This window comes from Mus caroli, unplaced genomic scaffold, assembly GCF_978045245.1.
Source record: "Mus caroli unplaced genomic scaffold, Mus_caroli_1 scaffold_11, whole genome shotgun sequence".
Lineage (NCBI taxonomy): Eukaryota > Metazoa > Chordata > Mammalia > Rodentia > Muridae > Mus > Mus caroli.
The window spans coordinates 45,623,318-45,638,826 of NW_028227266.1; the positions used below are offsets into that span (position 1 = coordinate 45,623,318).

Consider the following 15,509-nt stretch of genomic DNA (forward strand, 5'->3'; position numbering starts at 1 on the left):
ATGTTGGTTTCTATTCTCCCTCTTTAATGTTGTTTTCTCACAGTAGCTTAAGTGAAGGCTAATTGCTACAGCATTTGGTAAATGTCATATATCCTACTTTTCTAAAGGCAGTGAAGTAGTGTAAACATGTGGCTTCTTTCTTCAAAAGATCCATCCCATAATTATCTTGAAGGCTATTACAATATGCAAATAGCAAGGGCCGTCCTTGTCTCCTAAATTAGAATATCAATATTGATTCAACATGTGCAAAAAGAAAACAACATTTCTGACAAATGTTAATTCCGTTTCAAGATAGGAGAGAAAGCTCCAGTTGTCAAGGGGTTGGTAAGTCCCAGGTCCAGGCCATTGAGTGCACCCAAATAGCATCTGCCCCTGTGGTTCCCTCCTTGGTGTGGCAATGTGCTTGGTTCACAATACACACCACATAAGGGTAGATTATTATTATTTTAGAAGAAATGTTTTCATCCCTGAATTATTAATCATCACTAATGTAAAATATAGTAAGCGTCTGATTTGGCCCAGCCTCCAGAGAATGTTAGTTGGGAGCTTGTAAGGATGTGTCTCTCCCGCTTTGTGACAGGGGAACTGAGGCACACAGAATGGACTCCTTCGGGCTTTTTTTTTTTTAAATCACTTCCCCTTGTATATAAGTGAGGAGCCTGAGACCCTTAGTGTACATTAAACTAGATTGCTTGATGTAAGGTATCAGAAATGAACTTCCTCTGCATACGAACCAATAATCTTGCATGCGTTTGTATGGTAATGTAAAATTAATGTAAATATGGCGGCCTTGGATCTGATCTGCTAATCTCCCCATCTGGGTGTGCCTGTGTGTATCTGGAATCTCTTTGACTTTACACTTGAACAAGGTTGTCAGTGGCTGCTCAGAAACCAGTGTCTCTGCTGCCACACTAGGTCGTTGACCCCTCCAGCTGTTGTTTCAGTGGGGGGCAAGCAAACAGAAGACAGGCCTTGTAGTCTTCATTACTCCTTGATGAGAAGTTTTTCAGTTGGGTCTGTTTGCCCTAGCTTTCCCATATACAACTCACTCCCTAATGCCACCCAGGCCCCTCTGATCTCAGAAATGCCACAGAAGGGCTGCTCTGCTGTCTCTCAGAATTCTGTTTCCAGCTGAATTTGTCAGGCCAAATTTAAAAGCGCCAACATGCAATTAAATATTCATTTTTAACTTTTTTTTTCTGTTCACCGCTGCAAGTCGCAGGCTTTCCAAGCGTTCTCTGGCCGTGGAGTACTGCATAAGCTGTGTTTTAGTGGAGTTATTTCATACTCCTTCCTAAGCCCAAGTAACAGTAAGGGAGATTTAGTTGGGCATTTTGGCAAAGTCACACTAATTTATAGGCCCTATCAGGGGAGTATTATGGAAGTGTGTAATGATACTATCAGAGCTGCATTTAATTCCTGAAGAGGAAGGAAGGCCTGCACAGGAGCCCCAAATCTGCTGTTCTCTTTGTGAGTGAAAGGTCACACTGCTGAGCGCTGCGGGGTGGATTGGTGAGAAATGAGCTCCCGTTTGCTAGGAATTAGAATGAGTCTATCTGATTTTCCTTCACTCATGACCTTTAAAGATGCAGCTTTTAGATTGATAAGCAGGTGGATGCTTTGAGGAACCCAATGCAGAATTTGTTTCATATGAAAAGACTATCTTTGAGACACTGAAGATATTGCTTCCACAAAGGGTTTTTTTTCCCTTTTCCTTTTTTACAAAGCCTCTGAAGGAAGAAATTCAATGATTTTATCTTATCACACAAAAAGAAAATTCAGAATTACTGTATGTTCATTTAGAATGCCTCCTCCCTCGCCCACCCCCCACCCAGTGTTAATCATTGTGTGGAGCACACATCCTCCAGTGAAGGATCTCCAGGAAGGCTTGAGAGTGGGCACTCCTGCTACTCTCTGCTCTGGGTTTCCTGCCACACTCCACCCAGCCTCCTCCATGCTGATAAAAAGAGCTTCCCGCTCGTTGCTATAGTAATCCTTTCATGTTGGGCATTGCACTATCTTGAAGGCAATCAGAGGAGAACAAGGGGTGGGGGCAGGATGGAGTTAATGTCAGGCAGCCGAAGGTGATCTGGGCTTTATATTTAGAGATGTTTTGGTGTGCTGAAGAGAGCATGCCAGTCAACACAAACCAGTGCCCACTGTGGGCCCAATTTAATGCTTGGCTATTTAAATATAGCTTCTTCTTCCTTTTTTTTTTTAAACAGTATGTATGCATTTCAACTCAGCCTTACTTTGGAAATACATTTGAAATCGCTCACTTCCCGTGGCCATGAAGTCCTGGTCCCTCTCCCTCATCCCTTGATTTCAGATCCTAATTACATCATCTGTCTTATTTGTTCCAGTCCCCTCCTTTTCTTTCCTTATCTCTCAGCCATCAACTGTACAAGCCCATCAACACAGCCCTGATTTTGTCAAGTTCTGGTGGTTTACTGGGGCTTCTCTGTGGCTTCTCTGTGGCTTCTTTTTCTTGTTTGATATTCGTCCCTGATAAAGCATCCCTGATCAAGTACAGCAGGCCCTCATGCCTTTCCTGTGTACAGCTTTTAATTTCCTACTCAAAATCACAAATGAGGTTAAAAAATTCATTCCTCCCACACAGTGAGCCTGATTTTTTTTTTCTTTTTTTCTTTTTCTTTTTTTTTTTTTTTTTTTTTGAGATGTTTAGGAAAAGCAGACATTAGTAGAGTTGCTTTCGCTCTGTCAGGCTTCCTGCAGTGGTCTATAACAAGATGCTCAGCTCTGCAGAAGCAGCTCCCATGGGCCAGAAAGTCTCCTCTAATTTGAAAATATTCTGTTTTCTGTTGTTATTGTTGCTGCTGCTGCTGTATTGTTGTTTGTTTGTTGCTGGGTTATTTTAAAGCCCACCACAGTAGCTTGCTGTACAGACTACAGACAAACATTCCCGTCTGAGGTACCCTGGGGCCAGCAAAATGACTCAGCAGGTTCAAGGGCTTGCTTCCCATCCTGTTCGCCCTGAGTTCAATCCCCAGGACACCATTTAGTGAAAGGAATAAACCAACTCCTGAAGGACATTCTCTGACTTCCATGTGTAGCACACAAACGCACACACTCTCTCTGTCACACACACACAAATTTCAGAGGCAGAACTTCCCACCATTCGGGTAGAGGGCTGGTAGGGCACACTAGTATCCCATTCTGACTGGGATGTAACAGAGTCCATTGCAAACCCATTCAGGGCTGGATGTGATGGGGCACACGTTCTCCCAGCACTCCAGAGGTAGAGGCAGGCCTGACAGCTCCTGACCAATCTGGGCTACTTACCATGTAGCCAAACGTTGTCTCAAGCCAAAATTATCAGCTTTCTCATTGACTCCAGCCACATGTGACTCAGGTGCTGAGTTGCTGCATGTTCTGTAGCCGCTGTTTTGGACAGTACAGGTGCGCAGGTAGAGAATATCTTCCCTACCCCAGGAGGCCCTCTTACACAGTTGTGCTCCTGAACATCCACAGAAGAACAGGAGACTCTCCCTCTCCATCCCTAGACATGCGGAAGCTTCCTCAGCATCCTCAGTTCTCCAACACGCAGTATGAAGATCTTCTGGGATGGTTGTTTTGAAAGAAGGTCTCAATATACAGTACAGTCTTGCCTGAAATTAGCAGCAATGATTCTCCTGCCTCAACCTCCAAAGAATTATAGCCACTTTTCCCAGCTTAAGAAAAGCTGCTTTAAACAAGCTTGTTGTCACCTAGGCCTACCCAGATCAAGGAATAGGCTGACACCTGTGACTGAGGTGACCTCCGGGCTATCTGGGTCATCTGTCTCTTTTGTAGAAAAGAAGGCCAAGCTGGGAAAAGTGAGCCATTTCCTATTGTTCATTCACTCTTTCCGCCTATTAGGCCCTGCGAAGCTATTGCAGTGACGGTAACTAAAATTTTATAGCTAGTGTAAGAGACAAAGGTCAGACAGTGACAGCAAAGCCTTGTAAGTGCCAAGCCGTAGGCATGCGTGAGCTCTACAGGAGTCAGGAAGAAACGGAACCTGAATCCCGAGAGACGAGGATGAAGTAGAGAAACAAAGGAAACTCACCAGAGGACTCGAAGCTCCGCTAGTCCAGTGGTTTTGTCTTCTCTGTCTTCCATGTGCCTTCTTCATTGTAAACTAGTTTAAACACATGGCTTTTATAGAAACAGATTGGTGGCTGTGGATTACATAAAATATGCAGTCATAAAATTCTTGACATAGAAGAGACTTAAAGTAGTTTATTTGAAAGCTAACCGTAAAACACGGTTGTTTTTCTCTCCCGCCTCCTAGTGTTCTAGAGGGGAGACTTATTTCATCTCACTCCACCTGTGAGTTCCTAGATGCTAAGCCATCCTCTCTCTGGCAGCATCTCTTGCCCTGGCTGTAGCTGGCTTCCTTGCTGTTCCTGGCACACACCAAACTCATTCTTCCTCTCAGGCCCTTGTTCGAATGCTCATTTGCCTAGAACGAAGCATACTTGCTCCCAGCTGTCCACCTGACTGTCTCATTCCAGTCTTCCAGCTCTATCTACCAGGATGCTGTGTCCTCACACATGCTTGCCGTCTGCTCTGTGTGAACTACCAGCCTGCCCACACTCCCCCCATCTCCACTCGACCTGCAGTGCTTTTTAAGCTACCATGGTCTGTGTTGTCACAGTTGTGGTTGATTCCCATTTCTGGAATGCAAGCTCTCTGAACCAGAACTTGGACTTGTTTATGGTCTTATGTCCATGACGTTGAAGCATCCCCAGTGTGGTAGGTCTCAGGTCATTGGTAAGGATTGGGTTGGTTCTGTCTTTGTGCAGAGGAATGATTAGATTTGCCACTCTAGTGATGTAGTTCACTGTTCCTCTTGAAAAGATAATTGGGATTTGGATCTTAGAGCACGGTGTCATTGGTGTCATTTTCTATGACCTAACCTTAGAGAGCACCCTCACCTTTACAGAGCCACCTTACCATTCTTCCAGCTGCTGGTTTGCTGCCCACTGGATGCCTGAGATGTCTACATTGCACTGGGTTTGCCATTTCTCCCTGGTTGGATACAGCATACTCTGTCTCTGGGACCAATGTCATGGCAGTGTCATAGGACTGTCCTGGTTTTCTGAACTCATAGGACTGTCCTGGTTTTCTGAACTTTGCCCCTTTGTTATTTGTTTTTCTAAGTTTAAACTAGATCCCTTCCATCACTTCTTGGCCATTTGCCTATGATCAAGTATAAATAAGCCAGTCCCATGTGAGCTTGCTTTTCTTCTTTCCCTCTCATCCTTCCTTCTGTCCTTTCTTCTTCCCCCTTTCCTTCCTCTCTTCCTTCTGTCTGTCATATCTTTCATTAGAATAGGAAGAACTAGTAATGGGATCGTCCCTGTAGATCCAGTATCTCCAGCCTCCATGTTTTCAGAGCTGGAAATTCAACATAAAATCCCGAGAAGAAAAGCCTTGCTTCAAGATTCCAGCTCCTCCCTTTGTGGTGTGCCATTCGTTAACTTAGTCAGCACACTGTCACTGTCTTTCTTTGGCAGTTTGGTCTTCAGTCTAACTAAGAGCCAAATGGCAAGACAATATTTCAGAGAGGCAACGATTAGGAGAAGGGGTCTGGGAGAGGACTACTTCTCTTTTATTGATCTTGTGAAAATTGTTTGAAGAATGATTCAGCATTTTGGGGTCTAAAAATAACAGCTTGGAGTGGCTTTTCAATTAGGGGGATATACTTTCTCTGAAAGGTTCTGTTGATCCTTAAATGGACTCTCCCTCCTTCCTTCCAAGGCTGTTTAATGAGTGGTGATGTGACAGGAGGGACAGCAACCTCCCTGACACCCTTACTTTCCTTCCCTCTCTGTCTAGGAGGCTGAGGCTCCAACAGAGCTGATGGGCAAAATTGTTGCTTAGTTGGGAGAAGGTAGTTTTATTAAGACTGGAGCCATCAGAGCATAATGAGTTGGATTCCACCAGAATGCATGTTTTACCCCACTTAGCTTTTGTCTCAACCAGGAATTCCACATGGCCACCACTGGCTTTGAATCGACATCTGCAGGTACATGGACATAGGACCAAAGTTCAGACTGTCATCTTTAATAATAAGAGTCTTGCTTCAAGATTCTCTTAGTAGTCGGGTCACTGTGTTTAACTTACTTTTAAAATGCATATAATGTTGAGTATTGCATATAAGCTGAACACTCCTGACCTTGGCAAAATGGCTATAGGTAAAGTTTAGTGACCTAAGGAAAGTAGGATTTGGTTGGTTACATGGCTGTGGAGGTGTTGGTCTGCAGGAAAGGGTTATAATATAGCCCTGTGTTAGCTCTTGTTGACTATATATTATATCGATTGGGCAAGCTTGTCTAGTTGCAAAATAAACTTTTCAGTAGTCTAGTAACAGATTTTAGGTTTATTCACAAAGAAAAGCTTTTTATACATATCTCAAATGTCAGAAGGCCAGCTGGAGATGTGGGGACAGCTAGTGGAGACATGGGGACAGCTAGTGGAGCTGTGGGTGGGTCGTGGGTTTTGGTTGTTGTTCTGCTTTTGGTTTTGGTTTTTCCTGATGCTCTTGACCCGAGTCTGTGACGTTAGAGATCACATGTGCTGCTCCCTTGTAAATTGTCTCTTTTCTCCTTACTAGAATGTTTTCTCTGATAACCTTATAAATAAAAGATACAGAGGCCACAAGACATGAACCAGCACCCATGCAGTCACTACATCAGAGCAGATGTTGGGTGCCAAGGCTGGTACTGAGTTCTGGGCAGCTCTGAGGAGTAACACAGACTCACCACTGCAGAGTGCAGGTGACTAGAGACTTGCAGAGGCCCAGAGGGCTGGGCTTCTTCTGTAACTGGTGAATCCTGAGGGCACTTCCCCAACAACCTACATGCTGTGCTCTTGTATAAATTTTTGCTCTTGTATTTTATTTTTCTTTGCTCATTTGTCAGTTAAAAGGTGAGACTATTAACCTCACTTCATATTTTTGATCCTTCCTTCCTTCCCAGATAAAAATATGTGGAAACATGCAAGTCACTTAGTGAGTGAAGCTCTGCCTCATATGTCCATCCAAAGTTACGTATTCTACCCTCCTGCCATCACCGATGTTATGCTTGTAGCTCCCTACCAGTGACCTCATATGTCACCCCTCACCCTCTAGGTGACATTAAGCCAGCTGGGAAACTCATTGCTTCAGTTTCCTCCCCTGTAAAAAGCTAGGAATACTGCCACCTTGTTGGGCTGTCAGTGAGGACATGGTGACTAAGCATCCCACGTGTATCAGACAGTCCCTAAGAGTCAGGTGGTACAACGCGTGTTATGATATATGAATGAAGCTGCTTTCTCACCTTTAACATTATAAATTGCATTCACAATAGTCTTTGCTGTTAATTACAGTGAGTTCTATGGTGTTTGATCTGATGGTAAACCCACAAGGTAAGATGATCCTCTCCTGAGCCTCTGGACTGCATAAATCAGGGGGTTGGCAGCTTGGTTTCTGATGCCTTGGCATTGACTGATCAACATTTGGTTCATTGGTGAGCATTTAAGAACCACCAGTGAGAGCACGAGAAATTAGCAATCCTTCATACTGTCAGGAAGCATTGAGATTGAGCTGTCAGGGGCCGAGGGTGAATGCTTCATTGGACTGAGCCACCCAATTGCTTGGGTTCTTTGTCTTTCTTGGCGTTCTTGGACAGAGTCCATTGAACTAGGAAGCAAGGACTTTGGTCATTCCATTTAATAGAAATGAACTTAAAAAATCCAGGGTTAACCACTTAGACATATTAAAAATAGGAGAACATTAGTTATTGATTAAACGCCTTTAAATATAAATCAGAACAGTACTGAGGCACAAAGTAGTATAGACTGTCAACTTTCATGTACAACGTAAACCATGCTTTTTGAGAGTTAGAAAAAAAATTTTTTTTTTTAATTCATCACAATGGCTGTATTTATGAGATACAGGGGCAGAAGTGACAGAAGAAAATGAAAAGGAGAAATGGAACATTTGGAGTGCACTTAGTAACAGAAACCTAAACTTTTGTGACTGTGTTTTATTGTTGTTGGGTTGGTTCTTTTTTCTTTCTTTCTTATTTTTTTTTTTACTCTGTTTTCCTTTATGTTTAAACAAGCCTTGTTTGACTGACTCTAACCTTTAAATAATTGGGAAACGGGAGGAGGGAAATTGACATTAACATCTGTTGAAAGATGGAGAGAAGGAGCAGTAGTCATCCAGTTGGCCAGACAATTGTCCCCTCTTTTGCTGTGTAGAAATTACTTTTGTGTACAAACGACTTCTCCTTAACTGGCAGCATTGTCAGTTAGTGGTATTAAATGACTCACATCGGTTCCTGTTGTTAATAATGAGTCGTCTCTTGGCCCTGACACAGTTGACCCATTTCTAGGAGCAGAAAGTCGTCTAACTACAAATACTCATCTGAGCATCCATGTCCACTCTACTGCTGCTTCCTGCTCTAAGACATGCCTGGGGCATTCTGTGCTTGGCACCCTCCAGGCAGTTTGGTAGCTTCGCATGGTGGAGCAGCTTTTCCATCTCAGCAACTTTCTGACCTTTCAAAACTTAACCAAGATGCAGCCCCTTCACTCTCCCATTGCATTTGGTCCAGGTCGGTAAATGTGCATTGGGTTCTGGGTCCTAAGACAATGGACTGAAGGATGATAGGCATGGCTTGTGCCCTCATAAGACTCTGGGAACTTGGGGTTATAAGCACTGTGCTGTTACTCAGCCCTCAGTGGATAGTAAATACTCTAGAGATGCAATCTAAGTTGATCTCTGTGCATCCCCCCATCCCTACCCCCAGTTTCTTCTCTTGCCTTTGCAGATGGATGGTTTCATCTCTCTGCTTCTTTGATGTCATCCATAAAGCTGGCCTGTTACCCTGCTACATCCATAAAGCTGGCCCATTACCCTGGCTTATGGGTCATGAACTCTAGCTACTGTTAGGTGCTATCCTCTGGCTCTCCACTCCTGAACAGTCAGCCACCTGTCTTCCTCTACCCTGTCCTTGTTTCTCTAGGCCCCCATCAGTTCCCCCAGTTATCCTCAGATTCTCCAGGCTCAGACCTACCATCTTCTCCTCCGCATGGGTCTATACTGCTTTCTGCTTTCTGGTCTCTTTTCCTAATGAGGGCGGAGTATAATTTAGAGGCTTAATTTTAGAGAACTATATGAAGCAGCAGACCCATAAAACGTTATGATTCATGACCACTTGTTTTGTTCTCATAATGCAACCTAAACTAAAACGCCATTCATCAAAGCTATAAAAGCCGTTCATGGCTGTCTTTAGTATATCGTGTAGAATGTAATTCAGTCCACAGAGAGGCAAGAGATGGATTCATGGGGTCATTTGCCTTGGTGTGCATTAAAGGGCAGTAATTTCTAAGCTAGGCAGAAGACCCTCTTTTACTATAAGTCCTGCACTCTCCCTTAACCCCTCTTAGTTTGTCTTGCCATCTTAATATCAACATGTTCATTCTTATATACAAACTTTCTTTATTGATAATTTCAAAGTACCTGTCTTCTCTTCTCTCTCATGACCTTTCTGATCTTGGTGGTCTTCATCTGTGCAGGACATTGACATATGAAGGGGTGTTAGCTAAAGCCCAGGCATAGATTGCATAAGTCATATCTTGGTCATCTGTCACTTAGAATAATACTTTAGGAGAGGCACTGCTTCTCCCTTCTCTGCCCCCCAGAGGGAAAATTACCAACATTTTTCTTGAAGTGAGTGAAGGAATACAGCCTTGGGCAGCCTCAGCTGTTTTCCTATAGCATTATAATTAGAAAGCGGTAGTGGTAGTTAACCTGCGTGGTTAACAATGCTGTCCTCAAAGGGTGAGGAGTCTCTGGTATTGTGATTTGTGTTTGAATACTGAGGTCTGCGCTTTTGCATTTTCTCATACTCATGTCTGTAGGTCGTCACGAATTAGGAATCACATATGAGATCCTATCTCAGAAGTGAAGGCTAAAGCCATAGTATAGATCAACCATTGTTTGAGCCGTGCCTAAGACAGTTTGCCAGCTTTGCACTTTCCTCATCTGGAACATAAGTTAGTCAATGTCCTGTAGGGCTCCTGGGAAGATAATATGAGAAAAATCTATGTAAGCTATCACTTCACTAGTTAGCTCCTGCTAATTGGAAATACTTCCTTGAAAATTAGGACTTGTTATTAAGAGTCTATAATGATGACAATGATGTGGCTGATGATGAAGAGCGCTTGCGGAGTCCAGATAAACTGTAGGGTCTCAGAGCTGCAGGGTGGGTGACTTGGACGCATGATTCACTCTGTAAAACTAGCCCAGGTGCTTTTGTAAATAGACGTACACCTTAAAAACGAACCAGGTATTTAACCCCATGATTAAGCATCATGTCTTTTTGGCATTTTGTCCTTTTGGTTTGCTGTTAAATACAGCATCATGACTTTGAACTTACCTTCTGCGCATTGGTTGTTCAGCTGAAAAGTCGCTTCTTTCCTGTGTGAAGAAATAAACTTCGTTTCACCATAAACTGCTGCAGTTGGAGACCAGCTCATGTATTCCCACCTAGGGCGCACCTTGTACTGCATATTTGCCCTGGATCCCAACATCCATCTTTTTTAGCAGACTTGTTTTTTTTGTTGTTGTTGTTTTGTTTTGTTTTGTTTTTAAACCCCTGTGAAACTAAATGATTTCCTTGAAGAACAAGCTTCATTGTTTGGCAGATGAAACCAGCAGTGCCCATTAGGAATCTTAAGCCGAGTAAGTTTTCAAATGCTTAACAACTTTGAGCATAATTTACGCTAGGAAATAGGTTAAAATGGTTTGAGAATTGTTTTGAAAATATCATCGCCGTCCTTTAAAAAAAAGTATTCCCCTTCAAGATATAAAAATAGCATTTATGAGGATATTCTTTTCAAGTGCAGAGCCTGAGAGCAGACTATCCTCTAGAATTAAGCTTTTGCTTTTGGCTGAATTAATGCTCCCATAATATTTTCTCTTGAGAGTTCTTAGGCCTTTTCTATAACTACAAAAGGCCTGCCTCCAGTGCTCCACAAATATAAAACATAAATACATATTTTCTTCCACGGGTATATGTGTGAATGTTGGTGGTCATGGTTTATGTGTGTGCATGTTTGTGTGGAGGGGTGTGCATGGGTGTCCCAGAAGTTAAGGCCAGGCATTAGTCCTCAGTAGCTATCTGCCTTGTGCTTGAGATAGGGTCTAGGTGGCCTGGGGCTCTCTAATCAGGGATGCACGCTGGCCAGTGACTCTTGCCCTGAGGTTATGAGTGACACCATGCCCATACATTCCTCTGTGTGTATTCTAGGGATTGAACTCAGGTCCTCATGCTTGCAGAGCAAATACTTTACAACTGAACCATCCTCCAGTCCTCAAAGAAGTGCCTTACTTCTCTTCAGAATAGCCTATCACAGCTCTGGTCGAAGGTCTTCTATGACACGTGGCTATAGAAAGGCGAAGGCAGTAGATCTAGCGTATTCTTTTGTTTGCTTGTTGTTTGTTGTTTGTTTATCGCTTCTGGCAATGCCCTTTTCCATAAAGAGAGAAACACATTGTGCCTTGAACTTGCATGGGTTTCCCCAATCCTCTGAGAATCCAAGCCATTTATAGCTAACATCAGGTCAAGGCCAGAGAGGCCATGGCCCCCCGCAGTTGTCATTAGTGAGCTCTTATTTCTCTTCCATAGAGAAGCTGAAATTGACAAACTGTCTAGGGAGATGCGCTGCTCTCGGCTGCCTGTTTTTAAGCAGGACGCATTAAGGATAAGTTACTTGTCAAGGCAGAATTCTTCATCATTAATCACCGAGAGACCACATTCCTAGGTAAATAAGCTCCTTGATAAAGCCACATCTTGCTAGAAAATATCCCTTCTTGACACCTTCCTGCCTGCCAGCCTGGTCACAGTGTGCTACCCACTCAGAACAGCCTGCCTCTTCTAGTTGGGATAGGGCTGGTGCGGTGCAGATCTGTGAGGATCTGAGCCTTGGAGGCTATGAGAGGCCTGCTTTGATATGTGCACGGTATGAATGAGTGTCCGTGTATTAAGCGTGGTATGCTTCTTTTTTTTTTTTTTTTTTTTTTCTTCATCTCTTGTGCCTACAGGGACTGTATTCCCTATCAGAGTAAAGTTTGCTCTGTGAGGCTGATGATTCACCCCCTGTTTCGTTTCTTTTCCTGCCTTCTTATCCGGTGGTCCCATTATGTACGAATTCTAGCAGGTTTCTTCTCTGTTTCGAGTAAAGCTCTTCTGAGATGCGAACAATAAAAATCATATTTTTATAAGCCTTCTTGGAAGAAGACCGTGCGGATTCCATTTTAGTGAAAAAGGACATTCCATTTTGTGATCATGTTAATGTCTACTCCCCAAGCAGTGTTGGGAGGGTGGGTGACCACCTGCACAGAATCTCAGAAAAAGAAGCCTATATGTTCCCATAGTCTTGATATGCATGACTCCTGTGCCCACTACCCCATCTCAGTTGCTTCTCTTGTTTTGTAACCTTGAAGGCAGAAGCAACCTAGGCATGAATGTAGCTCACCCACCATTGACTAGATGGCAACTGTGTTACTAACCCCGGCCTACAGTTAACTGGATTGGATCCAGTAGCTTCATTGCAGTGTGGTCAAGTCCCCTGTCCCTTTATGAAAAAGGAGGTTAGTTTTGTGCAGCCATTCAGTATGCAAGTCACATGCTCATGCTAGGGTATATTGCTGCATGAGAGCTTGGTAGGAACTAAATATTTTAGATGTAGAAAGGGATATCGTTCTAATTAAACTGAGTGTGGTGCCCATGGCAAAATATGCGCTTAATATATTGGAGTACGTGTGGGAAAATTACATGTGTTTCCACCGGTTGGCTCCTCCGCACTTACATCCTTGCTGGGGCTGTTGTTTGGATATTGGTTACCATAGGAGAATTATGTCCTTACTAATCTGGGCTGCACAGGAAATGCCGGGGAACCGCAAGTTCCACTGATCCTGAAGTGTTTCTCTTTGGAAGAGAAAAGGGGCATAAAGTTGGAGAGGTAGTGAAGTGAGGACCTGGAGAGAGTTAGGAGTGGGAGAAACCATGATCAAAATATAGTTCGTGATTTTTCTTTCTTTTTGTCTTTGTCGCTGTTCTATTGCTGTGAGAAGATGCCATGACCAGGGCAACTCTTATAAGAGAAGGCATTTAATTGGAACTTTCTTACAGTTTCAGAGTTTAGTCCATTGTCATGGTGGGGAGCATGGCAGCACACATGGCAGCACAGTGGTGCTGGCAAAGTAGCTGAGAGTTCTACATCTGGATCAGCAGGCAGAAAGAAGAGAGAAAGATGCTAGGCCTGAATTGAGCTTTTAAAACCTCAAAGCCTACCCAGGTGCTCTCTAACAAAGCCACACCTACACCAACAAGGCCACACCTATACCAGCAAGGTTACACCTATACAAACAAGGCCACACCTATACCAACAAGGCCACACCTCCTAATCCTTCTCCTTGGTGATGGAAACACTCAAATATAAGGGAGGGGAGGCATTCTTTTTCAAACCATTACACAATTAAAGGAAATCTTTCTCTTAGGAAGAATGGAAAAAGCCAGTATTTGACTCTTGTAATCCAGAATTCCTGGTACAAACCCCTGCATTCTTAGCTGGTTATCATTTTAGAAAGAAAAGCAATCGCTGCCTCTTTGCCTCCGAGCTCAGGTACGATTGCACTGTTACACACTCTTTGAGTCAACTGTACTGTTACCCACTATTTGAGTCGTATGGATCAACCATCCTAGCCCATTTCCTTCATCTGCAGAGCCTGCCCTTCCAGACTCGGTCTTCATTCCACCTCCTCTCACCATTTGGCTTTCCCCCAGACTGTCTCAGCTGCCTTTGTATTCATGTCTACCAGGTCCAGACAGCATTGCCCTCTTACCCATGCTCCAGTAGCCTCCCATCTAGCCATTCCAGTCTCTGCTCCATCCTCTGTCACACACATGAATACCTGCCAGCATCCTGGGTAATGCAGTCCTTGGTTTATAGTTGGGTTGCACATGATCTCTCTCTACCTTGTTCTTCCATGCTCATTCTTCAGCATCTACAGAATGAAGTCTTTTTCTTAGCCCACCATTCAGAGCCTCTCTCATCTTAGCATCTTCTACCTCATTCATAGGTATTCATGTAATCTGTATCATATCTTGTCCTACAGCTTAGTTTACTGAAGACCTTGCTCATTTGCCCTATGAAATCCAAGATAGCTAGTGCACATGCTTACCTTTTTAAAAACCTGTTTATGTCTACTTCATATAATTACAATAAATTATGACCACTATTAATTTCAGCTAACATCTACTGAATCTGTATTGTATGACCATTACTATATAAATCCTTTACATAGTTCCCCTGTCACATTTTAGCTCATGTGACACCCATCCTTCCTTTTGTTATCATTTCCATTTATAACAGTGCACATAAAATTCAAGGGGTAGAAGAGAGCATGCCTATGCAACATAATCAGACACGGCTTCATGGCCACCCACAGGGTCTAGGAGAGAGGGAATTCATTATAGAGATGGCTGGCTGTCTATAGGGGTTTGAGAATGTGGCTGGGAGGGAATGAGAGTCACTGAGCAGATAGAGAGATACGGGGACACTGTAAGCATGGGGGCAGCGACAGCAGACACTGGTGACAGGAGCACATCCTCTGAGTCATGCAAGGAGAGGAACATGGCTTAGTTTGGGTTTTCAGCATTCAGTTTAGTAACCTGTGATCAAAGTGTAGTTACCTGCGGGATAAAGAATAGTCAAGCCTCTGTACTCCTCTGCAGTAGAGATTCCTGTGAGCCAGGCATAAGCATGATAGCTTACAGGATATAGAGGGGGGTCGTGGGGTATAGAGGGGACTCTCAGTCACTCCCTTTCCCAGCTCGACCTTGGTAACCACACTGTTTTATTCTCTGGCTAGAAACCGTATAAACTGAAGCGGTCCTGGCTAGTCCAGGATCCACTTCTGCTTAAGTCCTCGGTCTGCTTTTAGCAGACTGTAGCACTACTGTGAGCAGTCTCAGTAGTAGAGTTAGTTTTCTGAAGATTCTTTTCTTATCAAATTAAGGGAGAAAGCATGCCTTGCTCTTTAGCACGTGCTTCAAGGAGCTCTAAGCCCAGTGTATTTTGTCAGGCCCTGGTTTTCATCAAGTCTCGGTAGCAGCATTAGAGCCCGGTGGCTGATTGCAAGCTTTGGGATGTCAGTCATTTCTACATAATGATCCCAACAGGTGAATCAAAACAGAAACTTAATAGGGCGAAAGATGTCTCTGCAGCAGATCTTCTGGTGGGACATTGTATTGCTAGTCAGCAGTATGTCCCTGTCTACTCAAGCTGGCTATTGGCTACCAACTGTGAGATGTTCCCTTGCTGACAAGCCTCCCCGATTCTGTACTTTGCCCTCAGGCTGGCAATTTACTGCATGCAATCTCGTTGAGAAAATGTGGTCTTTATTAGTGTTCGGCACAGATCGACTTTGCTTTGTCTGGATCTGCAGA

General features: G+C 43.6%; 1 protein-coding gene across 7 annotated transcripts in view; it reads left to right on the plus strand.

The window, feature by feature from the left end:
- Nucleotides 1–15,509, plus strand: part of Cadm1 (cell adhesion molecule 1) — a 322,090-nt gene that overhangs the window by 205,814 nt on the left and 100,767 nt on the right. The gene's annotated exons all lie outside the window — the stretch shown is intronic.